The sequence below is a fragment of the Helianthus annuus genome, chromosome 6 (genome assembly GCF_002127325.2).
Source record: "Helianthus annuus cultivar XRQ/B chromosome 6, HanXRQr2.0-SUNRISE, whole genome shotgun sequence".
NCBI lineage: Eukaryota > Viridiplantae > Streptophyta > Magnoliopsida > Asterales > Asteraceae > Helianthus > Helianthus annuus.
This window is the reverse complement of record NC_035438.2, coordinates 50,552,777-50,559,136: the sequence shown is the minus strand read 5'-3', so window position 1 is coordinate 50,559,136 and position 6,360 is coordinate 50,552,777. Positions and strand designations below refer to the sequence as shown.

General features: G+C 33.4%; 1 non-coding gene across 1 annotated transcript; it reads left to right on the top strand.

The window, feature by feature from the left end:
- The first annotated feature begins 414 nt into the window (after positions 1-414).
- On the top strand, positions 415-521 carry LOC118480105. Its single transcript, XR_004861741.1, has one exon. It is a non-coding gene; the product is annotated as a small nucleolar RNA R71 (small nucleolar RNA).
- Positions 522-6,360: the final 5,839 nt, after the last annotated feature.

Here is a 6,360-nt window from a genome sequence, read left to right as displayed (position 1 = left end):
TAAGTGCCCGTTGGAGGACCCGACGGCCTAGGTCTATTATCAATGTAGCTTACCGACTCTTGTTGATCGTCCGGTTCTTTCATACAACTCCAATTTTCATGTGGCCCACCACACCCTTCACAAGCCATAACCGAGACTGTTTTTGTCATTTCTATTTTTTTTATTTTTGAAGAAAGGGCCTCGATTTGGGCTTGTAAAGAAGTGCTTTCATCAACCTTATGGGCGCCCGGGGCAATAGATTTATTGCCTCGGGGGGTGTGCCACTGAAAATTGGTTTGAGCAATTTCCTCAATTTGGTTATATATTTCATGCGGGCGGCGATTACCTAAAAGTCCCCCGGAGCTAGAGTCAAGTGTCTGCCTTGTGTGTGGCAACAGTCCATTATAGAAAGTGGATACCTGTTGCCATATCGCAAGGCCATGATGTGGACACTTGCATAATAGTTCCTTGAATCTTTCCCAAGCTTCATATAAGGATTCCCCGTCCTCTTGTGAATATGTATTAATTTCAGTCATTAATTTAGCCGTTTTAGCGGGAGGGAAATACTTATATAGAAATTTTTGGGCTAGTTCATCCCAGGTGTTTACCGATCCAGCTGGGAGGGCGTTGAGCCAAGCTTTAGCTCGGTCTTTTAGTGAAAAAGGAAACATTCGAAGGCGGATGGCGTCATTTGATGCTCCATTGATCCGAAAGGTATCACATATTTCTAAGAAATTAGTAATATGTAAATGGGGATCCTCATCCGCAAGCCCATGGAAGGTTGCGGAGTTTTGGAGCATTTGTATCAAATGCGGCCGAAGTTCGAAGTTATTGGCTTCAACATTCGGTGCATTGATACCGGCGCCTAGGTTACCTACGGTAGGTCGTAGATAGTCCATGAGGGTACGTTGGTCCGCCATTTGAGGTGGATTCCCCGAAACTTTCTCTTGGTTTTTAGCTTTTAGTCTTTTTCTGAGAAAGCGTTCGGGTTCTTCTAGAGGTTCTTTTATGTCCTTATTAGAACTGGAGCTCATACACTATGTAAGATGGCATCTAGTTCCAAGTCCTGCAATAAAAACAGAAAAGAATGTTGGTCAGAAGGTTCACCACGGCCCCGTGCTCAGCGAACACGGCCCGTGGTCGGAGTTACAGTGATTGTTTTCCAGATCCCAGTTACTGGAAAGTTGGACACGACCCCGTGTTGCACCGACACGGTGTCACACCCCAACCGATGGCGGAAACATCGAGATGAGACGTACAAACTGTTCAAAAGACATCATAACACTAGTGGTGACAATAATTAAAGTTTATTTCATTGATATTCATAAGTTTCATACAATACATGGAAATGAAAAAGTACATAACATAGATTGTAAATTTAAATAGTTGATGGGTTTCTAAGCCATCCTAGCCTTTTCTTGTTTTCTTGAATCCTCAGCCTGCAGTATGCATTTAAAATACAATCAACAAATAATTGCTGGCGAGTATACAGGTTTGAATATAGCATAATAGAGTTAAATAGTTTATCAAATCTATTCCATGTGAACAACTGATATTAATTAACTGTTGTACTCGTAACGATGAAATCCACATGTCCAAACCATAGTTACGCAATTAACATAGCCTAACCCTCGAAAGGGTGGTAATAGAGTTAATAGATTAAACCTAACAATACCCGTATATACGGGAGGGGCGTTACAACCTACAGCGCTGCCATTGATAGGGGAGGCTTGCAAAGTTAATGAACATATAGCCATAGATGTTAACATCAGCACAACATAGATAATCAATGATCAAGTAGTTTCACAATAGTATGGATAGATTGTGCAATGAAAGTGTTTATCATTGTGTTTTTGATAAGGAAATGCATACTACACCCAAAAGTGTGAAAAGAAAATGGGTCAAGTATACTCACCTTTGGTTGCGTTGCGTATTTTGGAATAAGATAAAATCAAGAATTTCCAAGAGAACGCGCACAAGAGAATTACCCTATTATGTTGGAAAGATTTTGTTAAATATTGGGAATTTTGGGAATTATTATATGACAAATAAATAGGTAAAATAAATATTAATCTTTCCAAAATATTACAAATAGAATTTCAAAAATATTGGATTAAATAAATAAGAATTTAAATAGGTATATAATTATTTTAAATTAACAATTTAAAATAAATACCTAACTTTAGTTAACAATTCTATAAATAATAAACTTATTTATAAAATTCTAGTTATAAATAATTTCTGATTAAATAAATAACACAAATAATAATTCTGACTTATTTATTAATAATTCTGAAAATAATAAATAGAAATTCTGAAATAATAAGCATAAATTCTGAAATAATAAACATAAATTCTGAAGTAATAAATCTGAAAATAATTCAGATTTAAATATAAATTCTGAAATAATAAAAACTGTTTTTAAATAAATAATAGTTATAAATCTGATTTAAATAAATAAGAAGTAAAATTCTGAAACAAGTAATATAAATTCTGATTATAAACAAATTCTGATTATTTTAAATAATAATTCTGTTTTAACAATAATAATTCTGAAATATATATAATAATAAAAATTCGGAATTAATTAAATAAGGAATGAAAATTCTGGAATAATAATTATAGATTCTGAAATTATAAAACTGATTTATTAAATTAATTAATAAATCAGAAAATAATATATAGGTTTATAAAATTCTGATTTTATAAATACTTCTGATTTAATTAATAATCAGAAAAAAATATATCTGATTATATGTATTTATATACTATAATTCTGATTTATATAATAATAATAATAATAATAATAATAATATTAATAAAAATATAACTGAATAATCAAAAGATAAACGAAAATAAAAGAATAATTGAATCGGAAGGTTACCGGTCGGAGACGGGTAGGTGGTGGTGAGCTCCGGTGAGGCGTGTACGGGTTCCGGCGAGTCGAGTGGTTTCGAGTCGGTGTTTCGGTTCTGTTTTATTTCGGTTTTAATGAACGAGTGAAAGGGATCGAATGAAGAAAAGATAGCCGGATATATATAGGTGAGTGGAGGTGATCGGTTACGGGAAAACAGAACATGAATGGTCACCGGTTCCGGTTAAACAACCAAAGGCCGGAGAAGACATACGGTTTCGAGCGGTTATTTTGATTCAAATTCAACATTTAATTACATGTTAAATGTAATTGGATCTCAAACTTATCACCAGTCCAAGACCCAGCCCAGCTGGTTGTGTGCGCGTTTGTTGAGTGAAGGGTCGCGGGTTCGAATCCGGTTTGATGCATTTAAACCACCTTTTTGTTAATAATTAGCCTGACTAACTGGGTTAGCCACTAACTGAGTTTTCTAACTCACTTAGTGCTGCCCTTTATAAAACTAACCGGGTTAGGTTATTTAACGAAAATGCTTAGAACATCAATAAAAATTCAGAAATAATTATTTATTTAATTTAAATTGTTATTTTATTTATCTAAAATATTAATAAAGTAATATAATAAAAATCAAATTTAACCCAAACTTCAATATTTTTACCGAATTAGCGTATAAATTCCCAATTTTTGCATGGTTTAGGGTAATCTCTTGGCAACGATGAATTTAAGAGCTGAGATTAAGATGTAATTTCTCTGTTTTTACGTGTTTAACATAGTTTCAACGTGTTTAACATAGTTTCAACGTGTTTAACATAGTTTCAACGTGCTTAACATAGTTTCATAGTTTCAATGATTCATAGTATTCAAACACAAAATATGGATAAAATCATGCAATTTCATTATGATTTCAAGTCTCGAGTACAATTTTGGAATTTGAATCAAGTACAACAAAGGTACAACTTACAAAAGTAGAAAGTACAAGTAGACTTTCCAAAAATGGAAAGTTTGAAAATACGAAATGTTACAGTCTCCCCTACTTTAGGAGATTTCGTCCTCGAAATCTAAGAGGAAGACTGTTGAAAAGATGGCATCCAAGGATTCCACGGAGGGAATAGATGAAACTTGATTGTGAATGGGAGTCATATCAAAGACATGGAATAAGAATGGCATAAGTATTGGACATACAAAAGTTGCGTAGTAAGAATGGAGTTTCGTCTTGGATAATCGGACATAATGCGTTTGTAAGTTGTTTAAAGTTTGCATTAGGTCCAAAAAGGTGTGCAAAACACTGAATTTCTCATGGCACGTTTCACGAAAGTTTGGTAACGTGGTGAAAACACTTATATATAGGATGTACCAGGGGTGTACCCACCATGTTTTGACCATGTTACGTCCGTTTCGTTATTCGTGTCATGTTACGTTCCATGTCTTACCATACACAGTAGTACACTCTATGGTTCTCATGCGCTTATTACTATAATCCCGTGTGCACCCGCGATTATACCAATCGTCGCATGATCCGCATAGCTTGTACTAATTTGCGTATGAATCAAGGTATACATAAATTTTGAAAATAAGATTGTGTGCGTATAAAAATGTAACATGTAAGCATGTTCGCGTTCCAAATAGTATAAGACTAACGTAAACGAATCCTTCGGGTTTCGCCCGTGTACATGTGCGAATGTATAAATTTTGAGTAAAAAGCATGAGCATAGTATAAGTTTAAATTTGAACACGCACGTGAGCATAAACATAAAACGCATGCCAGGAGTGTGAGCAAAAGTATAAGCATAACGTGTATTAAAATGAGCATAAATGTGAGCACAATTTGAGCACAAACGAATGACGTGAGTATGGACAAAATTCGTATAAATGAGAGTATGAACACAAGTACGAGTGTGAATACGAGTATAAATATGAGTATAAACATAAGATGCATGAGTATGGTTGTAAATGTGAAAATTAAGTGTAAAACATGAATGTTTAAGTACGAATGGAATGTATGAGTATATATATATATATGAGTGTAAACGTGATCGTATAAGTACAAGTACAAGTATGTTGTTGCGACTATGAGTATAAATATGAGTACAAGTGTAAGCATACGAACGTATTGTGGGGAGTACGTGTGTAAATATGAGTCAAAGTATAGACACGAAACGTGTCGTGGTAGTTATGAGTATATAAATACGAGGATCATAACAGACGTGAGAATGTGTCTGAATATAAATACAAGTATAAACATAGCGGTATAAGCGTATACGCAAATTGCATACGTATGAATGTGTATATGATTATAAGTAAAACGAAGGTGTATGAATATGAATTTAAGTATCACGTAAATGTATAATTGTGAGTGTGTGTATAAACGTAAAACGTATGAGTTTTGAATCGTGAGTATAACATAAATGCGTAAGTGTGAACATAAGTGAAAGCATAAAATGTATAAGTATGGACGTAGGGATTAATGATTTTGTTTATAATATAAAATTAAAATACATGAGTTTATGCGCATAAAAGGTTTAAAGTTTTGAATATGAAAGGAAAAAGAGAACGAGTGACACGCGTGAGATTGTTGTGAGATATTGACTAAAACGTGTAAAATGATATACATATATAGTTGTTTGTGCAAAACGTGAAGTTAAATTAGATTGAGTTGTCAGGAATGTAGAATCTAGTTTGTGAATTGTAAAGAGAATATAAAGGAAAACATCTTTTGATTATGCGAAAGGATACTTTGTAAAAGAATGGAAGTGCTATTATGGTTTTAAAAAAAAAATTCATAGCTGAAAATTTGTCGTCCTTATAAAGTTTCCTTGCCCACGTGTTTTGAATTTAATTAACGTATCAAGCGAGGTTTTGAAAAGTTCTTCGAATTAAAAAGTTTGCATCGTTTTAAGAAGTTTTTTTTTTTTTTTTGTATTACTAACTTCGAAGTTTACAGATTCTAGTGAAAAGGTTTAACCTTAGGAAAAGGAATTTTGGTATATGAACCTGGTGATCGTGAAAGGTGTCCTTAATAAAATGTTTTTGTTGATCTTGAAAAGAGTTTTGATAACTGATCGGATAATATTTGTAATATTCTGTATGAAAAGTTGGTTTGATTCTCAATTGGAAATTTAGAATTCTTTAGTATAGTGATGCGAGATGAGTGCGTTTTAGTAATTACGTGGAATACGAAATTTTGTGGGCAATAGATTTATTAAACTGATTAGGGTGACAGTAGTATTTTGTGAAATTTTTGAAATCGAGGAATACGCGTTTTTGGTAACATTGAAAATTTTTGTGTATGCGAGCGATGTGAAAATAGATTATAGAATAGGAGATACGTCTAAATAAATGAAGCATTTTGAAATACATGATAAATGATTTAGGTATAAACATGATCGTGTTTACGCAATATAATCTATTAAAGAAAGTATTGGTAACGATCACCTAGGTAAGGGAATCACCCCAAATCCGTTGGTGAGGTCGTTGTAAGATGAGAAAAGAAGCGAAGTTAATCGTCAAGG